Source organism: Oryx dammah, unplaced genomic scaffold, assembly GCF_014754425.2.
Source record: "Oryx dammah isolate SB20612 unplaced genomic scaffold, SCBI_Odam_1.1 HiC_scaffold_14, whole genome shotgun sequence".
Classification (NCBI taxonomy): Eukaryota; Metazoa; Chordata; class Mammalia; order Artiodactyla; family Bovidae; genus Oryx; species Oryx dammah.
In genome coordinates, this window is record NW_024070198.1 from 6,284,264 (window position 1) to 6,312,213 (window position 27,950).

Sequence of the window (27,950 nt, forward strand, 5' to 3'; positions counted from 1 at the left end):
AAGCCAGACAGCTGGAATGAACAGTTAAAAATATTGTATTAATCAAGAAAAAAGGGCTAGTGTTTTGTCACAAAGAAGTTTATAAGGAAACTTAGTTTCTGAAGAAAGCAAGCTAAGATAGAGGTGTGTTGATGAGCTGGAGTGTGGCAGCAGTATACACAGGAGTTGTAGGTAGAGGAAGAGGGAAGAGTAGGCAAGGAAGTCTTTAGAAAATCCTTTAAAGATGTGCTGGTGGGATAACTGCTCTTGCCTAGGCACAAACCCATCAAACCATTGCAGTGAAAAGACAAAGAGCAGTGAGTGTAATCTATTTAGTCATATGGCAGTCTCCAGCCATACATCTGATTCCTCCATTTGGTAAAGGTAGTATAGTGCCTTAAAAGCAGCATCAAGCTATTAAATGACATTAAAAGCTGTACCTGAGTAGATGTGATTAAAGGAAGCTATCACAGAAGCCATCGTAAAAAACAAAAACCAAAAAATGAGTTCAGTGTTGAGTATGCTCTTGCTTGAGCTAGACAGACTTACAGGTAATAGAAAAGAGAGGGTGGCTTGGCAGTGAGCTCCAGAGATCCAAACCCAAGGAGAACTAAGGCTTGGGAAGGGGGCCTGGGGAACAATTCTAGAAAGACACAGGGCCTACACATTCCCTAGTTTGTGAGAAATCCATAGATTTGGTGACAGGAGCAGGTACATAAACTCTATTTTTCCCTGTGAATACTGAAAGCCCTTACACTGCCAGGTGGTGGAAACTTGATCTCATCTCTACCCACGTACTAGATCATATTAGAGCTAGTAGAGTTATACAGCACCAAAAGATTTTTTGGAGCATATGGAGGGCTCTATCCCATTTATTGTAAAAAAATATATATATATAGCCTATTCAAGTCCACCAGCTCTCTTGTTGAACTCAGAGCCACAATCATTCATACTGGGATTTTCTACTACTTCTCTCTTACTCTGATGCTTCAAGTACTTGGCTAAGGCTAATTCTGTGACTTCACAATTCCTCTCTGCTCTTGCATACAATGGAATCATTCTACAACCTCCATCCCAAGCCTGGATGCAGGGAATCTGTGGGGCTATCTGTGGAACCCTCCTTTCTAGAAGCAATATATAGTCATCCCAGGCTTTCCTAGGAAGGAAGACACAGCTTTCTTCCTTCTGTTGTTCCCTGCCCTAAGTCTTGAACCACAGTCAGGGTGCAGGGGTCTCTGGAGGGAACTTCCTTTCTCTCTGACTCTCCACCCTTCCAGCTCAAGCTACAGAGAGGTCAGGGGGACAGAGAACATTTACTCTTCTGCTGTTCATCTCAGTCTTTTGTCTTATGGCCACGGCTAGGCTTTTAGATTTCAAATCAGAATTTGATCACTTTTTTATCTGAATTATTTTGTGAGTTTCAATAATCTAGATGCTTCCTTGATTGGGGAATGTCAGGATTACTATTCTAAAATATTTTCCCACTATCAATTTATGATCTTTGTGCAAACTTAGTGATATCTCGTTACAATCAAATGTCCACTGTTTTATTTCATATTTGGTTAATATTTTAGAAAATTGGTCTTTAAAAAAATATACAGCAAACAGTGCTTTCTTAGACCAAAATGCTTTAATGATGCTATTTTATAAGTCAAAAATATGTATGATTAATTCCCAGTGGCTCTTCTGGTACTCATCATAAAGATTGGATCAACAGAACAGTTTACATTGATCCTATATGTTAGAAACAATGCACTATCTTTGTTTTGAGGCAATTTTGTTTTTTTAGGCATCCTAGGCACCTTTGAACACCAACATTATGCCCATTTTTAAAAGATAATTCAGTGTGGAAAGTAAGGGAGAAACAAACAATAACTCTGACTGAAACAGTATGTTTTGCCTTAATCTGAAAATTAATAGAGTTGTCAAATTTCAAAGCACATAATCCAGCCATTCTTCTTTAAGAATGAACCAATAAAATATGAAAAATGTAATTATCGCCCCCATCCTCCGCCAATGATTTAAAGTTGCTTTGCTCAGTCTTACTTGGCATTGAACCTATGTCTGTTGGGAGTGAATGGGATAGCGACTTTCAAAGGGCAGATCACAGGAACAACTTTTGCCTTCATTACTAAATGTTTGAATATTCTTCATATTCAACAAAGCACTACAGTTTGAAGAAGCATGTCTTTACAAAGTTCAGGGATAAAAGTCTGAGTTCTGGCTTTCAATTTGAAGTGAAAAAGAGGCCTTCAAATTTTCAACACAGAAAGACACTGAAGGAATACTTAATTAAATACCTCTTTTATGGACATATCCTTGCCATAATTCAGGATGACCCTCAACTAGTCAAGGTATTTTTCTGTTTTTCCTCCAGATTTTGGTCATCTGAGTCAAAAGAAAATCTATCCAGTACCCCGAATATTGGAAATATTTTTTTTCATATTCAAACAGTTGTGTTTTCTGTTGAATTATCATTGCATGTTCATACAATTAATTATTAGATAGTAAGAGATAATACCTTTAATTTGCATATATTTATTTTCAGTCGTTGCATAAACTTATTTTCCTCAGTCCTTGATGTGTGCTACTTATTTCTCTTTATGATCTTTATAAAGTAAAAAAGTATTAGTGTGTCTATCTAAAAATAATAAAATCTTGCATGCATTCTAAACCACTTAAGTTGTGTCTGACTCACTGCCTGACTCATTGCAACCCTATGACTGTAGCCCACTGGCGCCTCTGTCCATGGGATTCTGCAGGCAAGAACAGTGGAGTGTGTTGCCCTCCAGGGGATCTTCCCAACCCAGGGATTGAACCAACATCTCTAACATCTCCTGCACTGGCAAGCAGGTTCACTACCACTAATACCACATACCTGTATGTCATATGTTACAAATATTTATAAAAGTGTATAAAGCACTTCTACATATATTATTTGATTTTGGTTTTTACCTTCAGAGTACCCTGTGAATACATAAAAATAATCAGGTGCCATTGTCTTCAATTTACATACGGGAAGTCTAGAATTCAGAAAGATGAAGTGTCTGCCTGGGTTCTGCATTTAAGAAGTAAAGGAACTATCTCAGGTTAGGTCAGTCAGGTCAGGCGCTCAGTCGTGTCTGACTCTTTGTGACCCCATGAACTGCAGCACGCCAGGCTTCCCTGTCCATCACCAACTCCTGAAGTTCACTCAAACTCATCCATCAGGTCAGTGATGCCATCCAACCATCTCATCCTCTGTCATTCCCTTCTCCTCCTGCTCCAAATCTCTCCCAGCGTCAGAGTCTTTTCCAATGAGTCAACTCTTCACATGAGGTGGCCAAAGTACTGGAGTTTCAGCTTGAGCATCATTCCTTCCAAAGAATACCCAGGACTGATTTCATTTAGAATGGACTGATTGGATCTCCTTGCAGTCCAAGGGACTCTCAAGAGTCTCCTCCAACACCACAGTTCGAAAGCATCAATTCATCAGGGCTCAGCTTTCTTCACAGTCCAACTCTCACATCCATACATGACCACAGGAAAAACCATAGCCTTGACTAGATGGACCTTTGTTGGCAAAGTAATGTCTCTGCTTTTGAATATACTATCTAGGTTGGTCATAAATTTCCTTCCAAAGAGTAAGTGTCTTTTAATTTCAGGGCTGCAATCACCATCTGCAATGATTTTGGAGCCCCCAAAAATAAAGTCTGACACTGTTTCCCAATCTATTTCCCATGAAGTGATGGGACCAGATGCCAAGTTCTTAGTTTTCTGAATGTTGAGCTATAAGCCAACTTTTCACTCTCCTCTTTCACTTTCCTCAAAAGGCTTTTTCGTTCCTCTTCAGTTTTCTGCCATAAGGGTGGTGTTATCTGCATATCTGAGGTTATTGATATTTCTCCCGGCAATCTTGATTCCAGCTTCTGCTTCTTCCAGCCCAGCGTCTCTCATGATGTACTCTGCATATAAGTTAAATAAGCAGGGTGACAATATATAGCCTTGACATACTCCTTTTCCTATTTGGAACCAATCTGTTGTTCCATGTCCACTTCTAACTGTTGATTCCTGACCTGCATATAGGTTTCTCAAGAGACAGGTCAGGTGGTCTGGTATTCCCATCTCTCAGAATTTTCCACAGTTTATTGTGATCCACACAGTCAAAGGCTTTGGCATAGTCAATAAAGCAGAAATAGACGTTTTTCTGGAACTCTCTTGCTTTTTCCATGATCCAGCAGATGTTGGCAATTTGATCTCTGGTTCCTCTGCCTTTTCTAAAACCAGCTTGAACATCAGGGAGTTCATGGTTCACGTATTGCTGAAGGCTGGCTTGGAGAATTTTGAGCATTACTTTGCTAGCATGTGAGATGAGTGCAATTGTGTGGTAGTTTGAGCATTCTTTGGCATTGCCTTTCTTTGGGATTGGAATGAAAACTGACCTTTTCCAGTCCTCTGGCCACTGCTGAGTTTTCCAAATTTGCTGGCATATTGAGTGCAGCACTTTCACAGCATCATCTTTCAGGATTTGAAATAGCTCAACTGGAATGCCATCACCTCCGCTAGCTTTGTTCATAGTGATGCTTCCTAAGGCCCACTTGACTTCACATTCCAGGATGTCTGGCTCTAGATGAGTGATCACACCATCATGATTATCCAGTTCGTGAAGATCTTTTTTGTACAGTTCTCTGTTTATTCTTGCCACCTCTTCTTAATATCTTTTACTTCTTTTAGGTCCATACCATTTATGTCCTGGATCGAGCCCATCTTTGCATGAAATGTTCCCTTGATATCTCTAATTTTCTTGAAGCGATCTCTAGTCTTTCCCATTCTGTTGTTTTCCTCTATTTCTTTGCATTGATCGCTGAGGAAGGCTTTCTTATCTCTCGTTGCTGTTCTTTGGAACTCTGCATTCAGACACTTATATCTTTCCTTTTCTCCTTTGCTTTTCACTTCTCTTCTTTTCACAGCTATTTGTAAGGCCTCCTCAGACAACCATTTTGCTTTTATACATTTCTTTTCCATGAAGATGGTCTTGATCTCTGTCTCCTGTACAATGTCACGAACCTCATTCCATAGTTCATCAGGCACTCTATCTATCAGATCTAGGCCCTTAAATCTATTTCTCACTTCCACAGTATAATCATAAGGGATTTGATTTAGGTCATACTTGAATAGTCTAGTGGTTTTCCCTACTTTCTTCAATTTAAATCTGAATTTGGCAATAAGAAGTTCATGATCTGAGCCACAGTCAGCTCCTGGTCTTGTTTTTGCTGATTATATAGAGCTTCTCCATCTTTGGCTGCAAAGACTAGAATCAATCTGATTTTGGTGTTGACATCTGGTGATGTCCATGTGTAGAGTCTTCTCTTGTGTTGTTGGAAGAGAGTGTTTTTTATGACCAGTGTGTTCTCTTGGCAAAACTCTATTAGCCTTTGCCCTGCTTCATTCTGTATTCCAAGGCAAAATTTTCCTGTTACTCCAGGTGTTTCTTGATTTCCTATATTTGCATTCCAGTCCCCTATAATGAAAAGGACATCTTTTGGGGGTGTTAGTTCTAAAAGGTCTTATAGGTCTTCATAGAACCGTTCAACTTCAGCTTCTAGGTAGGCCTGTTAGTAACTTTGCACTGCAGAGAAACAAAAGACTAGATAAATAGTTCTATATCATATAAGAAAAATACACCAGTGGTCTTCATATTTTACTTTACAGGTTTACTCTCTTTTTCTCTTGTCACATTTTTCCAATGCTGTTATTATGTCAAGTATCCTATGAAATACCTCCCATACTGTATGTATTAGAAACAGCTCTATTTGTTCCATTCTCCCCAGAACTCCAGGGGGGTTTTTGGATCTGGGGCTTTTTTTTCCCCCCTCTGGTTTTACATTTTGAAAGCCTTGCTCCAGCTCTCAAAGGATGCTGTTAAACACAGAATAAATATTGAATTGTCTCACTATCCTCATGGTCTTCGTGGTGGCAAATAAATGTTTCTGTGAAAGAGTTTGCTCCCTGAAGACCCACAAGTGGTGGTTAGAAAGTGTCCACAAATTAAAGGCAATGAAAGAACAGTAACCACAAGTAATAGATGTTAGAAAAAAAATATAAAATACATAAAATAGCTTTTATATGCATGTATAATCTGGACTCTAACTAGGTGGCTACCATGTAAGTGTTTTCCCAGTTATGAATGTTTTTATACATACAAAGATGATTTCATAGCAGCAATCTGTGTAGGATAAATATCATCCATAATTACATGATTTCTTCTAAGTTTGAACAGTAGAACAGTGTTAATCTGCTAGAAAACACCTCAAATTGTTAATCCATTCAAGTTTCTGAATTAGTTGTCATTCTGAAAGACTTCTGATTTTAGGAAGGAAGGAAGAAAATATAGAATAAAAAACACTGATTCAACATTGGAAACCATTTTCAATGAGTTAGGAGATATGAATACATAATTTCTAATAATTTTTATTTTTTCTCATTTGAAATTCATCAGGAATTTAATGACCACCCACTGTATATCTAGTTATCTTTTGTAAAACTCAAGAATGACATGGCAAAAATGAACATCAGTCCCAAAGTAAGATACTGAAGCTTGGGTATTCTCAGAATAGCTGGAGAAAGACAGAAACCAAATATTTGCCTATTTTCCCCACTAAGAATATTTCCTCTCTCTTTTCTGCCTAATAAAAACCAAGTATAATTTCAGGGCTCATTTCAAAACCCTTCACACACTGCTGTCTCCATCTTCTGAAATCTACTCCTTTGCTCAGTCTCTGTTGATTCTGTATCTGCATTTTTCTCAAATCCATCTATTTCTCTGTCTCCAGTGACAATGTTCTAGCTTACATCTTTATTGTTCTTTGCTGAAAGTATAGCAACAGCACTCTAACTTTTCCTTGACTTCTGTCTTTTTCTCCACTGATGCCGTTTGCCAATATCTACAGCTTAATGGTCCCAAAAAAACACTGACAAAATGTCATTTTTCTGTTCAGAATAGGCTTCTCATTGCCTACCAAATAAAATAATAACTATTTAATCCTGTGTTTTAGTCTTCTAAGATATGTTACAGGGCTTTCCAGTTGGCTCAGTGGGTAAAGAATCTGCCTTCAATACAGGAGATGCATGAGACACGAGTTCAATCCCTGGGTCAGGAAGATCCCCTGGAGGAGTAAATGGCAACCCACCCCAGTATTCTTGCCTGGGAAATCCCAAGCACAGAGGAGCCTGGCAGGTTACAGTCCATGGGGTCAGGAAGAGAAGGAGACAACTGAAGCAACTTAAGCACGTACACAAGAACTGTTACAACTTGCCTTTTGTTCCCCAGCAGTCTCTCACTCATGCTCCACTCAAACAGAACAGAGCAATTCTTAATATCAGTTCAGACTGCGATCACTAACCTTTCTAAGTTTCCCCAAGTTCCTTTTCTCGTATCCAAATAGTATCCAATTCTCAGAGCTCCAAGTGAGTATTAGCCTTCCTATTGCCTTTTCTGAACCTCCATGTCAATATATTTACTCATGTTCTATGATAACCTTCTTACTCCATGCTTTTGTGCAAAAAGAATCACTATATTCTGGGAGTGAGACTCCCAGAAACTATAGTGAAACTATAGGGACTCAAACTCCCTGAGATTTAATTTCTGGCTATACTTATGCGAATCTGAGAAAGGATTAATTGTGATAGTACCAACATCAGAGGCTTGTTGAGAAGACTGTGAGTTAATATATGTAAGCTTCCCCAGTAAGTACTCAATGTAAAGGTACACTACTATTGTGTACATCTCTCTCCTAATACAGTAGAACCTTGGGATGGGACTTCTAGCTACCCATCATTGCACCTCACCATGGTTCAGAACACACGCCAGTGTTCAACACATTTATGTTGAAAAAACACTGAGGAAAAAGTCATATTCTGTGTCTTTCAGTGTCTTAGATAGAGCAACAGGATTCTGTAAAAGACCATTGTTTACTGATGATCTCAGCAGCTTTGCCCCCTCCCCCTTATGATGTAGATGAGAATGATGAATGGTACTTGAAGTGTGTAACCCAATGTCCCCCATAAGAATGCTTCCCATTCTTCCTAAAGGTGAGAGAGGTCATCCTTGCTCATTCCCTTTCTCCAAAGAGTTGGAAACATTAGTGGCAAGGAGACATAGGAGAGAAGATATGAACAGTAGACCCAGGGAAATCTCATTCCACAGTTTTATTTACACAACTCTGAAAGATACTCTTTGTGTCCTATACAATTCTAAACAGGAGAAATTAGGAATTAACAGACCGTGTACATGCTCAACTGGAATATCCAACATTCTGAGGAACATCTTTCTCTACCACTTGATGAGGAGATCAAACCAGTCCATCCTAAAGGAAATCAGTCTTGAATATTCACTGGAAGGACTGATGCTGAAGCTGAAGCTCCAATACTTTGGCCACCTGATGTGAAAAATCATCTCATTAGAAAAGATCCTGATGCTGGTAAAGACTGATGGCAGGGGGAGAAGGAGACGGCAGAGGACAAGATGGTTGGATGACATCACTGACTCAATGAACATGAGTTTGAGCAAGCTCTGGGAGATAGTAAAGGACAAGGAAGCCTTGCGTGCTGCAGTCCATGGGGTCACAAAGAGTCAGACACAACTGAGCTACTAAACGACAACAAATGCACATTTTAAGGGGATGGGATGCCGACTCTGAGTTGTGCACAGAAACTCATGAAAAAGGATTGGCTACAGAATCAGAAAGTCAACATTCAGAGGCATATGGTATTTGTTTAGGGATTCTTAGACTCTGATGTGTAACATTAATCCAGGCACAGACAGAATGAAAAGTAAGTATTCTCCAAATGGCACTCATGTCTGAACACCAGCTTTATAAATACCAAATTACTCATCAACCTGGAATATGTGTATTTTTTTAGGAGTACCTATGTTTAGCATCTAATGTTTCTTAAGAAAGGACATTTATGATGGATACATTTTGTCAAATCTGTAATTTTGCATATATGTACACTAAGCTAGAAGGGCTGTATTTTTACTGAAATACTAAAGCTGTTTTTTCACATTAATAATGGGTGTGTGCTCCTGTGGAAAAGAAGAGTTTCCTTAGCTTTCCTCTCAGTATGTATCATCAAGAATCATAAAAATTGGAACAGATAAAGAGCTACCGTTTGCTGAGTGTGCACTTCATGATAGGTATTATAATGTTGAAAATAAGCCTACAAAGCAGGTATTATTATTCCTGCTTTAGAGCAGTTAAATGGTTTGCCAAAAGTCATGTCATTAATCAGCAGCAGAGCCAAGACAAATTCACGTGTCTCATTACAAAGTCCCCTTCCCTAGCTGTAGTTCACCAGTTTGGATTTACAAAGTTTTATCAGTTTTACTTATAAATGTATTGTATTTATAAGTGTTTAAAGTTTTGTTCTCTATACACTTCAGTCCTACTTTTGATCCCCCTGCCACATGCTTAGGACTGTGTCCTGCCTCTGACCAACTACCCAACATGCACAAATTTATTAGTGGTGTTCTTAGCAATTCCCTCCTGGGGCCCTGGATGTAAATCTGCCTAAGCACTTGTTTCCTAACCCTGGACCTTTTCTCATGCCTCACTTTCTTCAATAACATACGTTCAGAGTGATTACGTACACCTCAATATTAGTGAAAAAAAAATGAGAAAGAGACACTTCCTGGATAGGTTTTCTAGACTTTCTCAGGTTTTCTGATGGAGAAGTGCTTTCCATTCATCTGTCGCAAGAGCCCTCTTATCTGTCATGAAAGTGAAAGTGTTAGTCGCTCAGCCATTTCCGCCTCTTTGTGACTCCATGGAAGCCCATCAGTCTTCTCTGTCTCTGCAAGAACACTCGAGTAGGTTGCCATTACCTTCTCCAGGAGATCTTCCTGATCCAGGGATCAAACCCAGGTGTCTTGCATTGCAGGCAGATTCTTTACCATCTGAGCCACCAGTGAAACCCCCTTATGTGTCATACTTCATGAAAAATAGTTTAAAAGTCTCATGAAAAGGAGTGTAGTCAGAGTTGAGGATATTCAACTAGGGTTATAAAAAGTAATGTTTGTACACACATGTTCACTGTTCACACCAGCATTACTCACAATAGCCAAGGGGCAGAAGCAACCCAAGTATCCATCCATGGAAGAACACTTGGATTCTTAAATGAATCAACAAAATGTGATATATACACACACTGGAATATTACTTAGCCTTAAAAAGGAAAGAAATTCTGACACACACCACATTATATTAAACCTTAAGGACATTATGCTAATGAAATAAGTAAGTCACAAAAAGACAAATTCTGTCTGACTCCACTTCTGTAAGGTATTTAGAATAGTCAAATTCATTAAAATAGAAAATAGAATGGTGGTTGGCATGGGCTTTGGAGAGAGGGAGAAGTTGGGGGAACTTGTCATTTAAAGGTATATGGTTGCTGTATTACAAGATGAAAAGCTCTAGAGATTGGTTACACAACAATGTAAGTATAATTCACACTACTGAACTTCACATTTATAAATGGTTAAGATGATAAATTGTATATTATGTGTGTTTTGCCACAGCAATAAAAAAAATTGGCAGGAAAGATAAATTTCTAGGATTTCAGTGTGATAAATAAATACATTCGGAGAATGTAAAATAACAGAAAATAATGAACAGTGGTAGCAACAGCTAATTCTCAGATCTAAAATGATCCTCCACTTTATCCCGGAGACTATTCTTAAGTATCTGGTTTAGGGGACAAGCAGGAATAAATGTGAACCTAAACAAGTAGGATTTCATTTCATTTATTGATATGAATTATTTGGGTAAGTGCTGTTATCCTTCACAATCTTTGCAAGAACTTAAAAATCAGTCAGATTAAAGACTTTCTCTCCCATAAATTTAATTTAACTTAAATTTAATTTAAAGGTAGAATGACTTCCTTTGAATTAACAGTAAAGTGAGTCCTTCTAATTGAACATATTCAGCTATTGGTATTTTGTGGCAACTATTTCATTTTTTATTGACAAGATATTTCCATGATATGATTAGGTTTTGTTACCAAGTCCAAGGTCACTCTACTTATCACAAGGAGACAAGGTGTTGAGTCAAGGAAAATTACTTTATTCAAAAAGCCAGGTGGCTGAGAGGATGTCAGGCTCAGTTCAGTTCAGTTCAGTCACTCAGTCATGTCTGACTCTGTGTGACCCCATGAACTGCAGCACCCCAGGCCTCCCTGTCGATCACCAATACCCAGAGTTCACCCAAACCCATGTGAACTGAGTCGGTGATACCATCCAACCATCTCATCCTGTCATCCCCTTCTCCTCCTGCCTTCAATCTTTCCCGCATCAAAGTCTTTTCAAATGAGTCAGTTCTTCACATCAGGTGCCCAAAGTACTGGAGTTTCAGCTTCAAAATCAGTCCTTCCAATGAACATTCAGGACTGATCTCCTTTAGGATGGACAGGTGGGATCTCCTTGCAGTCCAAGGGACTCCAAAGAATCTTCTCCAACACCACAGTTCGAAAGCATCAATTCTTCAGCTCAGCCTTCTTTATAGTCCAACTCTCACATCCATATGTGACCACTGGAAAAACCATAGTCTTGACTAGACAGACCTTTGCTGACAAGGTAATATCTCTGCTTTTTAATATACTGTCTAGGTTGGTCAGGACTTTCCTTCCAAGGAGTAAGCGTCTTTTAATTTCATGGCTGCAATCACCATCCGCAGTCATTTTGGAGCCCCCCAAAATAAAGTCTGACACTGTTTCCACTGTTTCCCCATCAATTTCCCATGAAGTGGTGGGACCGGATGCCATGATCTTAGTTTTCTGGATGTTGAGCTTTAAGCCAACTTTTTCACTCTCCTCTTTCACTTTCATCAAAAAGGTTTTTAGTTCTTCTTCACTTTCTACCATAAGGGTGGTGTCATCTGCATATCTGAGCAATTGACATTTCTCCCAGCAATCTTGATTCCAGCTTGTGCTTCATCCAGCCCAGCATTTCTCATGATGTACTCTGCATATAAGTTAAATAAGCAGGGTGGCAATATACAGCCTTGATGTACTCCTTTTCCTATTTGGAACCAGTCTGTTGTTCCATGTCCAGTTCCGCCTGACTGTTGATTCCTGATCTGCATATAGGTTTCTCAAGAGGTAGGTCAGGTGGTCTGATATTCCCATCTCCTTCAGAATTTTCCACAGTTTATTGTGACCCACACAGTCAAAGGCTTTGGCATAGTCAATAAAGCAGAAATAGATGTTTTTCTGGAACTCTCTTGCTTGTTCCATGATCCAGCGGATGTTGGCAATTTGATCTCTCATTCCTCTGCCTTTTCTAAATCCATCTTGAACATCTGGAAGTTCACGGTTCACGTACTGCTGAAGCCTGGCTTGGAGAATTTTGAGCATTACTTTACTAGCGTGTGAGATGAGTGCAGTTGTGTGGTAGTTTGAGCATTCTTTGGCATTGCCTTTCTTTGGGATTGGAATGAAAACTGACCTTTTCCAGTCCTGTGGCCACTGCTGAGTTTTCCAAATTTGCTAGCATATTGAGTGCAGCACTTTCACAGCATCATCTTTCAGGATTTGAAATAGCTGGAATTCCATCACCTCCACTAGTTTTGTTCATAGTAATGCTTCCTAAATCCCACTTGACTTCACATTCCAGGAATCTGATTCTAGGTGAGGGATTACACCATCGTGATTATCTGGGTTGTGAAGATCATTTTTGTACAGTTCTGAGTATTCTTGCCACCTCTTCTTAATACCTTTAACTTCTGTTAGGTCCACACCATTTCTGTCCTTTATTGAGCCCATCTTTGTATCTCTAATTTTCTTGAAGAAATCTCTAGTCTTTCCCATTCTGTTGTTTTCCTCTATTTCCCTGCATTGATCACTGACGAAGGCTTTCTTATCTCTCCTTGCTATTCTTTGTAACTCTGCATTCAGATGCTTATATCTTTCCTTTTCTCCACTGCTTTTCTCTTTTCTTTTCACAGCTATTTGTAAGGCCTCCTCAGACAGCCATTTTGCTTTTTTGCTTTTCTTTTTCTTGGGGATGGTCTTGATTCCTGTCTCTTGTACAATGTCACAAACCTCCATCCATAGTTCATCAGGCACTCTATCAGATCTAGTCCCTTAAATCAATTTCTCACTCCCACTGTATAATCATAACGGATTTGATTAGATCATACCAGAATGGTCTAGTTGTTTTTCCCCACTTTCTTCAATTTAAGTCTGAATTTGGCAATAAGGAGCTCATGATCTGAGCCTCAGTCATCTCGCGGTCTTGTGTTTGCTTACTGTATAGAGCTTCTGCATCTTTGGCTGAAAAGAATATAATCAATCTGATTTCAGTAATGGCCATCTAGTGATGCCTATGTGTAGAGTCCTCTCTTGTGCTTTTGGAAGAGCATGTTTGCTATGACCAGTGCGTTCTCTTGGGAAAGCTCTATTAGCCTTTACCCTGCTTCATTCTGTACTCCAAGGCCAAATTTGCCTGTTAATCCAGGTGTTTCTTGACTTCCTACTTTTGCATTCCAGTCCCCTATAATGAAAAAGACATCTTTTTTGGGTGTTAGTTCTAAAAGGTCTTATAGGTCTTCATAGAACCGTTCAACTTCAGCTTCTTCAGCATGTTAGGGGCATAGACTTGGATTACCATGATAGTGAATGGTTTACCTTTGAAACAAACAGAGTTCATTCTGTCATTTTTGAGATTGCATCCAAGTACTGCATTTCAGACTCTTTTGTTGACTGTGATGGCTACTCCATTTCATCTCAGGGATTCCTGCCCACAGTGGTAGATATAATGGTCATCTGAGTTAAATTCACCCATTCCCATCCATTTTAGTTCGCTGATTCCTAGAATGTCAACGTTCACTCTTGCCATCTGCTGTTTGACCACTTCCAATTTGCCTTGATTCATGGACCTAAGATTCCAGGTTCCTATGCAATATTGCTCTTTACAGCATCAGACCTTGCTTCTATTACCAGTCCCATCCACAACTGGGTGTTGTTTATGCTTTGGCTCCATCCCTTCATTCTTTCTGGAATTATTTCTCCACTGTTCTCCAGTAGCATATTGGGCACCTACCGACCTGGGGAGTTCCACTTTCAGTGTCCTATCTATCTTTTTGCCTTTTCATACTGTTCATGGGGTTCTCAAGGCAAGACTACTGAAGTGGTTTGCTATTTCCTTCTCCAGTGGACCACCAGCACCTCAAAATACTACCTTATCAGGATGAGGAGAGGTTTGTTGGTGTCTCAGACAGTAAAGAATCTGCTGCAATGCAGGAGACCCCAGTTCTATCCTTGGGTTGGAAAGATCCCCTGGAGAAGGGAATGGCTACCCACTCCAGTAGTCTTGCCTGGAGAATCCAATAACAGAGGAGTCTGGTGCTCTAGAGTCCATGGGGTCACAAAGAGTTGGACACAACTGAGCGATTAACACTTTCATTTTCATGGGTGGCTGGATACCAGGCTCTTTTATAGATTAGAGATGGGGGGGGGAGGTGAGATTAAAAGGACATTAATCTTGCAAACATTTCCCAGAATGTCAAGCCTCAGGCAGGGGATATGTTAATTTATTCTTTCCTGTCATCCACAGGTGGACAGGGTTCGAAACAAAGGCGCTTTAGTTTAAACAGTCAGGCAAAACGGCAGGATTCTCTGTGGCAGGCCATTCTGTATGATTACAATAACAAAAGCAAAAAAAAAAAAAGGCAAGTCAAAGAAACAGTTCCAACATGGAGTCAGAATTGGCTTCTCTGCAACAGTTTATTTCTGGTAATATTTGTCAGTTATCGCACATGCAAGGATGTCTAAGAGATGTCTCACATAAAGCAATTCTTAAAACTGTCTCTACCCTCATCTTCTTCTCAGTAAATGACACCTCTAACATCCAGTTATCAAACCAAAAATCTCAGTGCCCTTCTAGCTCATTCCCTAAAACCTTCCCCACACAAGCCAATCTGCTAGCATTTGTTTGAATACATCTTGTATAAGAGGAAAGGAGAGTTGAGACTCTGGACAGCTGTGTTCAAAACAGAAATAATCATAAGTGTTCTCATAATAAAAGTACATGTAAATATCATCAAGCCGTCACTGGCAAAGTCCACAAACAATTTCCTGGAAATAAAAAATAGGCTGTGGGTAATAAAACAAAATCTAACCTTTGTGTTTTATTTTGTGATTTGTCTAGTCTCACCTGCTTACAGGGAGCTGCATGCAGAGGCCTGGGCTCCACACTTCAGAGGCTGCCCTTGGCACTTCAGCTACACAGACCATGTGCAGAAGAAAGCACTGCACGGGCACCTCAATTTAGGATGTCGGCCGCAGCCCTGTGCCCGGATGCTTCCTCTCACACTGCGTCTGGGGCCAAGAGGAGCACACCTGCGCTTGCGCCGACCTGGGTGAACTCCACCCCCCTCCCTGTGGACAAGATCCCTGTATATCAGCCCCTCACAGGGCTTATTTGGCATAGCCTACACTGGAAATTTCAAGCTCCTGCCTGTCCACTCTTAAAGAAAAAAACTTTCCTTTGCTTCTAAACTGAACTTAATCTTGATATTTGGCTCCAATAACACGACATGGGTCAGGAAGGACCCAGCTGCAAAAGATCAGCAGCAAAGTCAGCCCCCAGAACAAATCTGAAATACATCCACTTCTTTCCACCTCTACTACTATTAGCTGGAGACCCCACTGCTGTTACTTACATGAACCACCATCATGCCTTCTAATGTTGTCTTTTCTTCTATTTTCAAATCCAGCTCTACCCCTCCAATCTATTCTCCACAGGTTACGGAAAATGATCATCTTACAATCTAAGTCATATTTTGCCACTCCCTGCTTAAGTTTTTTTTTTAATTTCTCCCTCCGCTACACACACACTCATTAATCAGATATATGTTATTATCTGCTCACTATGAACCTGGATGAAGAAGGCAATGGCACCCCACTCCAGTACTCTTGCCTGGAAAATCCCATGGATGGAGGAGCCTGGTGAGCTACAGTCGGACATGGCTGAGCGACTTCACTTTCGCTTTTCACTTTCATGCATTGGAGAAAGAAATGGCAACCCACTCCAGTGTTCTTGCCTGGAGAATCCCAGGGATGGGGGAGCCTGATGGGCTGCCATCTATGGGGTCGCACAGAGGCGGACACAACTGAAGTGACTTAGCAGCAGCAGCATGTACCTGGAATTAATTTCATAGCTGAGACATGGCAGGGATCAAGACAGATAGAAATTCCTGCTTCATGTAACTTACATTCTAAAGAGGGAAATAGACAATAAACGGGGAAAAAAGAAATAAATTAGGATGCATGTTAGTTAGTGATAAGTACTGTGAAAAATAATAAATTAGGGAAGTGGGAAAGGGTAACAGGAGTTACAACGTTAAATAGAATGGTCAGGAAAAGGTGCCACTGTGAAGGTGTCTTTTGAGTAAAGATCTGATGGAGGTGAGGCAGCAGGCAGATGGAGTTTGCAGGGAATGATCTTCCAAGGAGGAGAAAGAGCACCTTCCAAGGAACAGTGAAGAAGCAGAGTGAGTGAGGGTGAGAGAAATCAGAGGAGTCTGAGATTAGAGACTAGGATCCTGTAGAATCTGGATGAGGTGTTGAGTTGGGAAGAGATGTGCTCTGACTTGGTTAAGAGGAACATGGGCTACTGTGATGGGGTTGTCTGAAGGGACACAAGGACTGAGGCAAGGATACTAGCTAGAACTTCACTGCAATACTTGAGCCAAAATATGCTCAGCTTCTGTAGGTGGAGCAGAAAGGAGTCAAGGATGACTTCCAAGTTTTTAGTCTGATCCACTGGAAGCTCAGAGTTGCCATTATCTAAGACAAAGTCCAAAGAAAGAAAAGATTTGGGGAGGACATATCAGGAACTTAGTTTTGCATGGGACAAAAAGTCTAATATTTGAGACATATTAGATTTCCAAGCAGAGATTTCAAGTAAGGGGTTGGATACTGGGGTTTAGAGTACAGAGGCGAGGGACAGGCTAGGGATACATATTTGGTGGTTATTCGTATATAGATATTATTTGAAGCTGTGGGGCTGGTTTAGATCATCAAAACAGTGACTGCAAATAGATAAGGGGAAAAGTTCTGAAGACTTAACCCAATGTACACTGGAAGATAAGGAGGAGGCAGCAAAGGCAACCGAGAAGGAACAGCCAGTGAAGGTGAAGGTAAATGGGTAGCATGTAGTATCTGAAAGTGTGAGTATTAGTCTCTCAGCATGTCCAGCTCTTTGCGACTCCATGGACTATAGACCCACTAGGCTCCTCTGTCCATGAAATTCTTCAGGCAAGAATACTAGAATGGATTGCTATACCCTTCTCCAGGGGAACTTCCTGACCCAAGGATTGAACCTGGGTCTCCTGCTGAGTGAAAAAAGAGAACCAAGGAGGAAGGAGAAATTAGCTTTGTTAAATGCTTCATATAGGTTGAGCAAAATTAGACTAAGTATAATATGTTCTAAAATTCCTCTTAGTGGAACTTGAAAGCACCTACGGGTCTGATCATCACCTCTCTGTCTGTTATTCTCCCCCTTCTTCAGTACGGCCTGGCCTCTGACTACCTCGGCAGTCTTGCTTCCTTACTCACTGTCTCTCACATTCTACTTAGCTGTAGATACTGGTCTTCCTTCTGTTTTTCCAGCTGGTCTATATTTTGTTTTCTGTCATTCTCACTGCCTAAAATGCTCTTTCTCCTCATTATTACTTTTTATCATTAGTTTCTTTTCATGACTACCCACTCTAGAACACCAGTATCACTAATACTATTTCTATCTCCTTCTGTTTACTATCACACCACTTGATTCTTTTCACTTTATATTATTTTTCTTGACACTCCAAAATTAAGTTTATTATGTGTCTCTTCACATGAGAGCAAGGATCTAGTCCATCATGTTCTCTGCTTTACCTCAGGCTAAATCAGAACTGATTTATTTGATAAATACTTGTGGAATATAGTAATTAATCTATATCCCAAAATTTTATTGTGTATAAAATACTCTGGTGAATAATTTTGAACTTAGAGGTACAGAAGAAGAAATCCAGGGTATATTTTCATTTGAGATGATATAAAATATCTTTTCAAGTTTCTTTCAATTTAGATAAAACCAAAAATATAGGCAGCCTTTACCAACTTATTTGAGACATCAACTATCTCATTTCTACAGCACCTAAAATATAACCTTATATCTGCCTAATAATGCTACAGTACTATAGCCTCACATTATTTTTCAAAGCTCTATAGTTGTAATAACTTTTTCCTTATACAGGTAGCAAAACATCCTGGTTGTTTACTAAAAAATTGTTGAAATGAGTGAATGCATTAATACTGAAATCCTTGAGTAGCTGGTGAATAGTCAAGTTTTCTCATCCATTAATTTCCTACCATCCTTCTCAAGATGGTTTCCTTTTAAAAAGTCTAAATGAACACTACTTATCATTGAAATCTTTTTTTTTTTAATCTCTCTAATTAAATTCAGGGGACAACTAGAAATGGGGTATGGGCAGGCTTTACGTTTGATAACTTGCTGTGCTCTTTCATCTCCCTTCTGCAGTCTTACACTCATTGTTTGTTGCTTCTAAAGCAGTAAATGTTGTTTGTCTTAGTTGCAAAACCAAGACTAGGAAACTTTGAAGTGTTTTCTGTTGCTTAATGTCACCTACCGTTCCTGTCAGCAAACTGAGATAAACCTGATGGACTGAGGTGTCTGGTCTAATACCTTTATTGACACATAGTCCTGTCTTCAAACACCAGTGTAAATGCATAAGTACTGAGATAGTAATGTGTCAGTAATAGGCTGCCAGATAAATGCCATTGTTTAAGCACTGATCCCTGCTTCCTAAGGTCCAAACAGCTCAAAAATCTTACAAATTAGCACCTCGCTGAGATCAAAGAATTGTCTTTTCTTTCTGCAATTACCTACTTGGAGAGCTGAGCAAGCAAATGAGGCTAGTTTAAGCTCTCTGTCTCTCTCTCTCCAGCCCAAATCTTTCTTTTGAGAAGAACAAATGGTGGAATTATACACCTTTTCAGAAGGAGGTGGTTAAGAATAAGAGACTTTTACTTTATTTTGCCATGTAAGAATGAAGGGATTCTGTATTTTTATGTTAATTATTTATTATATCCCCATATATTGCAGTTCTTATTTCTAAAATGAGTGGAAAGAGGCATGTTCATCCTTAATAACCAGTCTTTTGGGATCAAAGTTCAAATTACAGAGACAAAAATAGTTTTAAATTCAGTGGCATCATAGTACCTACAACCTCAAACAAAAGATATGAGGAAATTAAGTATTTTCTGAAGAAGTGAAAATTTAGACTGCAAATCTAGTTTCTGACTTATATTTTAAACAGAAAAGTATACTGTTAGTTTAAATTCAAACTAAATGAAACTTATTTGTTCATTAAGTAAGTTTCCGTGCCCTAAAAATATTCTGGCTCTATTAGCCTATGTCCAAAATGATTTTGTTTTTTAATTTGAAGACACTGAGAAATGAGAAAATAAAAGTTATTTACATAATGTCATTGATTTACACTGTTTGGTAATCATGTCTCTCATACTAATAATATAACCTGGAAACAAAAAAATCAGGTAGCCAAATGTCATGGTTTAGGACAATATTGGCTTATTTATAAGAAAAGCAAGATTTTTTTCCCCAGTGACAGACTTTTATGTAAATGAAGAAAAAGTACTTTCAAATTCTAACAATACAATGACCAAATTTTGTCTTAGTCAAAGTCTTGACACCTATGAAAGAGCAGTTTAAAAAAAATGAAAATTGACTGTATTCTTCTCTTTGAAAAGTAACTAACCAGGAACAGTAAATATGGACATCCTTTTTTCAAATATATGTTTTACTTCACTATTCATGACCATGGTTTATAAAGGAGCATTAAATATGTTTCTTATGCTAAAGAGTTCATGAAAATGAGCAAATTTTAATATAATTTTTCTCATTTTAATTTTAATATAATTTGTCTAAAACTACCATCTGCAGAAAAATTCTAGCATCTTTGGAACCATCCCAGGTTAGAGTAAGACTCCCTCCCAGGATTCTGTAATTTCCAAGTTTCAGGAATGCTGATAACTCCAACTAGCTCATATGACAACTAGCTATGAGACCATCAACATACAGACAATTTTAGAAGAATTCTGATAATTATCATAAAACACAGTCTCTTCAGTAACCCTTGAAATTATGCTTAAGCATTTTATTATATTTAGCCTCTTAATAACTCTGTTGGCTTCTGATGTTAAAGAAAGACATGAGGAAAAAGTAGAAACGTTAAACCAGTGCAGGGTAGTCAGATGGCAAAGAAATGGCTCAAATGTATATTCGGTGTAAATACTTTTCAACAGGTGTCACTCAAACTGTTATTTACATACTCAAGAAATTTTACTTTGTGGCCAAAATTTGGAATTGGCAAAGCAACAGGGACAAGAATATCAACTCTTTTGACTGTTCTATCTTTTAGTGAAGAGGGATTTACATAGAATAGATGAAGGAGCATAGTATTTGATGGTGGAATGCCCAATAGGGCTTAAGTCTTTCCATTTATATGACTGCGGCAACTCATTTATATTACAGAGCCTCAATTTCTCCCTGTCTAATATAACATAACAAGTCAGCCTTTCCACATTATTATAGAGCTGTTGTGATGATCCCATGGTATTTTCCAGGCAAGAATACTGAAGAAGGTAGCCATTCTGTTCTCCAGGGGATCTTCCCAATCCAGGAATTGAACCTGGGTTTCTGGCACTTCTTCCCCCAGCTTCCCTGGTGGCTTAGATGGTAAAGAATCTCCCTGCAATGTGGGAGATTTAGGCTTGATCCCTGGGTTGGGAAGATCCTCTGGAAAAGAGAACAGCTACCCACTCCAGTATTCTTGGGCTTCCCTGGTGGTTTAGATGGTAAAGAATCTGTTTGCCATGCAAGGGACGTGGGTTTGATCCCCGGGTTAGGAAGATCTCCTGGAGGAGGGCATGGCAACCTACTCCAGTATTCTTGCCTGGAGAACCCCCATGGACAGAAGAGCCTGGTGGGCTACAGTCCATGAGGTCACAAAGAGTCAGACACGACAGTGACGAAGCACTCTCATGTTATAGGCAGATTCTTTACCCTCTGAGCCACCAGGGAAGCAGGATCTAATCACAGAGGAAATATATTTATAGATATTTGCTGATAAATATGTTTTGTCCCAGAAGATGGTCTATTTTACGTCATGGAGCCTGAAAAAGATCTACTGTAAGCCACTGAAGTACACAAACGAGTCTGAATAATCAAAAAGGAAGCAGGTTGAATTAACTAACCTATACAGCTTCAGCTGGTGGCTCAGAGGTTAAAGCGTCTGCCTGGAATGTGGGAGACCTGGTTTCGAGCCCTGGGTTGGGAAGATCCCCTGGAGAAGAAATGGCAACTCACTCCAGTCCTCTTGCCTGGAGAATCTCATGGAAGGAGGAGCCTGGTAGGCTACAGTCCATGGGGTCGCAAAGAGTCGACACGACTGAGAAACTTTACTTTTACTTTACTTTTACTTTACTTTTTAAAGAAAGTTATGGAGCCTGGAAAGGAAATTTCCCTTTCGCATTGGTATTCATTCCTACTTTCCTTGAAATAGAGATTGTGATACTCCACCAGCGATACTCAGGCCCCAATTCTGGTTTGGATATTGGAGGGAAGGGTCCAAGGACACTTGAACTGAGAGTGCCAATGAATGTCCCAGGGCAGACTGCAGAATCATGGATGTTAATATGTAAACTTACCTTGCTATTCAGACTTGGGCAGTTCAATGCCACATTAGACTCAGTGTGTAGCCTCAACTTAGTAATAATCTCTCTGAGATTAATGAGCCATGAAATGGACCTTTCTACTTTCTTGTTTTTCTTAAACCTACGAGGAAAATATAAGTTCCTGTTCTTTCATATTATACCTCTTTTTGGTCTCTGTAACAAAAAAAATAATAGCAGCATGTAAATTTGGCCAGTGTCGATAACATTCATTTCTATATTCTAAGTAATAGTTGTAGAGGAAGGAAGGTAAACTTTTGATGCTGTTCCCTAATTGAGCAAGCTGGGACACCCTTGCATGCGTTTAGTACTTACACAAGCACCTAAGTGCAGAGCTGCCAGCCTGGGTCCATGTGTCAAATTCTGCTGAAGCCCTGAAAGCACCTGTTGTGAAAAGCTGGAAAAAAGACTTGGCTCCCAAACCTCGTGTTGATTTTTGTCACCCTTTTGAGCAAATATTCTTTGCAGATCAATAGTCTACTCATTTATTTTTGAGAATGTATTCCTTTGAATTTCCTTTCCTCTCAATGTGGTTTCAGAAACTAGTCTGTTAGAAAATAATCTTTTTCATGGAGTAGAAGAATATAATACTCAGAGTGGTCAAATTCTGAAGTTCAAAGATGCTATTTTTTTTTTCCTTTTCTGCAAGTCTTATTTTCCGTTAATTGCCTTAAGACTAATAACAGCCCATCACCTTCTCTGTTGCAGATTTGGATAGCATATTGTCACACAATATGAAACAGCATTAAAATTCGTTGTGCCAAAAAAAAAATCCCCAAATGTACAAATTTTGATTTTTTTTTTTTGCTTTCTCGCATTTAAAATTTTATTTTATGTCAAAAACATCAGGAAATTTGTTCCTTATAAGTACTGAGGGATCATTATTAAATAAAACTTACAGTAACTGTGCTTTGTAAGAGTTCTTCAGAAAGAAATATCCAGAGTTAGCCAGAGGAAGGGAAGGGAGAAATGCATGCATGAATGCAAAGGACCTAGTGTTTTTCCAGCAGGGTACTGAAAACTCATTCTTTTGGTGAGGGGAAGGTAAACAACTCTCTCTTTACTGTGATTCATTTCTTGGTCTAAGTTCTTTCCCAGAGGAAGAGTGGACTCTCTCCTGAGTCTCTGTTGACTTATCTGGCTGCCAACAAAGGAAGGTTACTAGTCTCTTGGAATCCATATAATTATATTCCTGTGGGTACTTATGAGGAGCCATCTCTAGGCTGGCCTCCATCTGTGGGTGGTGAGAACTTAAAAGAAAACATTTTCTGACCTACTTTATACCTCATAAATCAAACTTTATCCCCTCAAACAACATTCAAATACCATCTTGTTTATAAGTGCCAAACTGAATCAAATCTAATTTTACTTTCCTGTTTACCTCCTATATGGTCAAAATTAGTATTATTCTCATAATAAAATTTTCACAGATAATGTATCATTTATCATTCACACCCTCACAGAATGCTAGGAAATTTTTAAAACATTTAAGAAAGTCAGACTGCCAATGCTCTTCATTTAAATAAGTTCTGGCTAAAGGTTTAACCATAATGTTCCTTTAGTGCTACTGAAAAAATGTTTATTTATTTATGTATTTATATAACACTTCTCCTTGGAAAAATTAAAAATAAATAAATAAATTAAAAAATATATATATAACACTTCTCCTTGGAAGAAAGAATTTGATGTAGTTTCCAGAAATGTATACATACCAATGGAAGAAAAACTGACCAATTGGTGGAAAATATAAACAATGGGAAAAATAAATAGATTGGAAAATCATTAAGGTAGGATAAATTAAGGTCAGTACACACAGTACTGGTCCTTAGGATCCTTCTAGATATGCTACATAGAGATAGCAATTTTGAAACAGATTATCCTAAGGCAGCCAATATGGTTTGAAAGTACAGTCAGGCGTGGGACTAGCCATGTTACTGGCCAAAATCAAACACTTGGAGAGCGCACAGTTTCTGTGATATGTGAAGAATTTTTCCTATGGTTCCTCAGGGGCCATGAGTGGAAACTGAGTGCTTAGTGACTGCTAGTGGGAAAAGAGACTTCTGGAGAAGAAGGTGAAATGAATGACAGTGTTGAAGGGTAGCAGTGAGAAGGAAGGTCTTTATCATATTTAATGTGAGCTTCTAATGATTAATGAGTTTGTGATGCCAGATTTGAGTATGTGTGTTTGATTCCAGGAAAGCTGGAGTCCAGCAGTTTGTATAAGAGCTAAGTTCATGGGTATGGAGTTTTCTGCCCAGGACCCTGAGCTACCTTTATTGCAAATTCATCAGAGTAAGCCCCTGTGCACCAAGCAATTGGACTTACCACTTATTATTTACAAATCTTCCAGAGCTCTCAACAAAGAGCCCCAAATTTCTGGATTTCTAGAATTCCATGCTCCTCTGTTCTCAACACAGTGCAGAAGGGGTTAGGGATCTAGATATGCAGGGGAGACTTGTTCTACAATCTATAGGATGACACTTTTTTACTTTAGATACAGAAGGCAGATTTAAGTATGGTCATTTGGAAGTTACCTGTCCTATTTGCAGTAGAGGTCTCAATTTCATAGCTTGCTTATTGTTAGAAAAAAGGACTTACTCTTATTGAGTGCCTTCTCTATTGAAGTACAAGATAAACATTAATATGTTTTCTAAGAGACGAAAAATTTGAAAGCCCCAAAACTTACATAATAGCAGTGCCAGAGCCTCTAAGGAAATTATGAACATGAAATGTACAGAAATATGCATGCATCCCATGCCACTGAGGTGAAGCATAAGACTCATTAACTTTTCATGGGAAATCTCTCTGATGGTTCCTCCTGTAATTTTCAGAGCAACCAATGATATATTAATACATAACATTCTTTCTGTCTAACATAAGACAAAATTTCTTAGGTTAATCAGACAGAGATCACCTATCCAATCATTAGAGTTGCCATATTTTGCAAATAAAAATAGAAGACTATTAAATTTAAATTTCACTATGCAACAAATAATTTTTGAAATGTATATTCCATAAAATGCTTGGAACATATTTATTCTTAAAAATGCTCTCGTGGTATCTGAAATTCAGATTTATCTTCTCAGCCTGTTTTTCACTTGGCAACCCTATGAACAATAAACAGGCTTTTAAATGCAGATTTATTGTGTATAAAACTTAAGTATATATTACTTCTTCCTTATTATACCTACCACATATATAACAATTATTAAGCACACTCATTTTCTCATTAAATTAAAATAATTTTCACATTTAAAAGTTTATTTAAATAACTAAAATTATATATGATATTCTACTCTTAAAAACTTACTTTTAAACAAGCAATAATAATTACATTGAAAAGTTTAAATACAAACCAAATAAGAAATAAAAACACAATTCTCATTGTAGATAACTTCTTTATCATTTAGTTTATATACTCTTTTGACTTTTTTATATAAGTAGCTACATATAAATCTAAAAAATAGAACCAGTACTACATATCCTTTGAAATACAAAGTGACTCAAAAAAAAAAAAAAAACTTTTTTTCTTTGTTCTGGGCTTAGTAAGTGATGATAGAGATTTGGCAATCAATTATCAGGATTTGGATTGCAAAAATCAGCAAGTAGAATACCAGATGTGAAAGCTTCCCACTGAAATTCTCACTTCTTTTGAAGTGTGAGATTAATGATCTATATCAGATGGTTGACCTTATTATAGCCAGACTTAATGTGAAGTATTTCAGATGGCTACAGGATGATACAGGTGTGGCTGGTAAAAAAGCCTCTCAGAATTGAGATAAATTAGCTTGGCTTCATCACTATGATTTACTTTCTCATAGAGCAAGGGGGGAAAAAGTTCCTTGACTGATGAAATAAGTTCTTATTGCAGATTAAAAATAAAGTAAATCAGTAGCTTTTCAGTGGACATGTATGTCAAATTCCTCTATCAGAATTGCCATACGTATAAAGTAGATATTTGATTTTCTTTCAGAGGAAGGGGAAAATAGAGACAAAGAATAATTTGTCATGAATGTACAACTTCTGAGCTGACTGAAGAAGCATGCAAGTTAGCTTTTTACAGATAAAACCTTTTTCATCTATAGAATAAGCCTGTAGTAAGCAAAATCAGTGACCCAGTTCTTTGCTCAAATGCCAAATTTAGGGATGTGTTGACATAAAGCAAATGAAAGTATCAAACGAATTGTTGGCAAAATGTTCTCCTATTCTTGCATTATCTTGTTTGACCATGTAGACCTATCTCAGATTTCCAGAGAATTTCCCAGAAATTTTTACTTATCGTTCCTGTCTGGTTAAAGTACAATGGTCAACACAAACAATCACTCTTAATTTCCCCTAAGGATGACCCACCCTTGACTCCAGGCCTGACTCCCATCTTTGGAATCAACATCAGTTGTTACCTGAAGGAGAGAGTAGGTGGCAATATCTACAATTAACAGTGATTCTACCATCAATTCCTCAGTATAACAGAGGAAAGAGACTCTGAAGTCTTGGAAATTCATCCTGAATCTAACAATGTCCATACACGTTTCCAGGTTAACACAGTGTCAACTTAACCAATTTGCACATATTTATTATAGATTTCAGTGTCTTCACCTATAAAATAAAGCAGTGGGATTTTATTGATTCTTTAAGTCCACTCTCTGGATTCCTGAGTTATTTCAAAATTGTTTTCTTGCCCTCTTTTTTGTTTGTTTGTTTTTTGGTTGTGCTGTGTGGTATGCATGGTCTTAGTTCCCTGACCAGAGATCAAACCTACATCTTCTGCTTTAGAAGCATGGAGTCTTAACCACTGGACTGACAGGAGAGTCCTGAAGTTTTTTTATCTTTTAATAATTTCTATACACATATTTCTATTTGGGATTTCTTTAAGCAGCTTCTGCTGAAAATTACTACCAGGTTGACATTACAGACATCTCTTCGTGAATGAGGGATAATCATTGTAGCACATTCCTGCTGCTATTTTGAGGATTAAACAGTAAAACATACATTCTGCATGTGTGTTTTACTATTAGAATTTCATTTTTGTTAAAATTTCAACTTTGTTGTAAAATTTCATGTATATATTCCAATCCCAAAAAAGGCAATGCCAAAGACTGCTCAAACTACTACTACAATTCTACTCATCTCACATGCTAGTAAAGTAATGCTCAAAATTCTCCAAGCTAGGCTTTAGCAATATGTGAACCGTGAACTTCCAGATGTTCAAGCTGGTTTTAGAAAAGGCAGAGGAACCAGAGACCAAATTGCCAACATCCTCTGGATCATGGAAAAAGCAAGAGAGTTCCAGAAAAACATCTATTTCTGCTTTATTGACTATGCCAAAGCCTTTGACTGTGTGGATCACAATAAACTGTGGAAAATTCTGAAAGAGATAGGAATACCAGACCACCTGACCTGTCTCTTGAGAAACCTATATGCAGGTCAGGAAGCAACAGTTAGAACTGGACATGGAACAACAGACTGGTTCCAAATAGGAAAAGGAGTACGTCAAGGCTGTATAGTGTCACCCTGCTTATTTAAATTCTATGCAGAGTACATCATGAGAAACGCTGAGCTGGAAGAATCACAAGCTGGAATCAAGATTGCTGGGAGAAATATCAATTACCTCATATATACAGATGACACCACCCTTATGGCAGAAAGTGAAGAGGAACTAAAAAGCCTCTTGATGAAAGTGAAAGAGGAGAGTGAAAAAGTTGGCTTAAAGCTCAACATTCAGAAAACGAAGATCATGGCATCTGGTCTCATCACTTCATGGGAAATAGATGGGGAAACAGTAGAAACAGTGTCAGACTTTATTTTGGGGGGCTCCAAAATCACTGTGGATGGTGACTGCAGCCATGAAATTAAAAGACACTTAGTCCTTGGAAGGAAAGTTATGACCAACCTAGATAGTATATTCAAAAGCAGAGACATTACTTTGCCGACTAAGGTCCGTCTAGTCGAGGCTATGGTTTTTCCTGTGGTCACGTATGGATATGAGAGTTGGACTATAAAGAAAGCTGAGTGCCGAAGAATTGATGCTTTTGAACTGTGGTGTTGGAGAAGACTCTTGAGAGTCCCTTGGACTACAAGGAGATCCAACCAGTCCATTCTGAAGGAGATCAGCCCTGGGATTTCTTTAGAGGGAATGATGCTGAAGCTGAAACTCCAGTACTTTGGCCACCTCATGCGAAGAG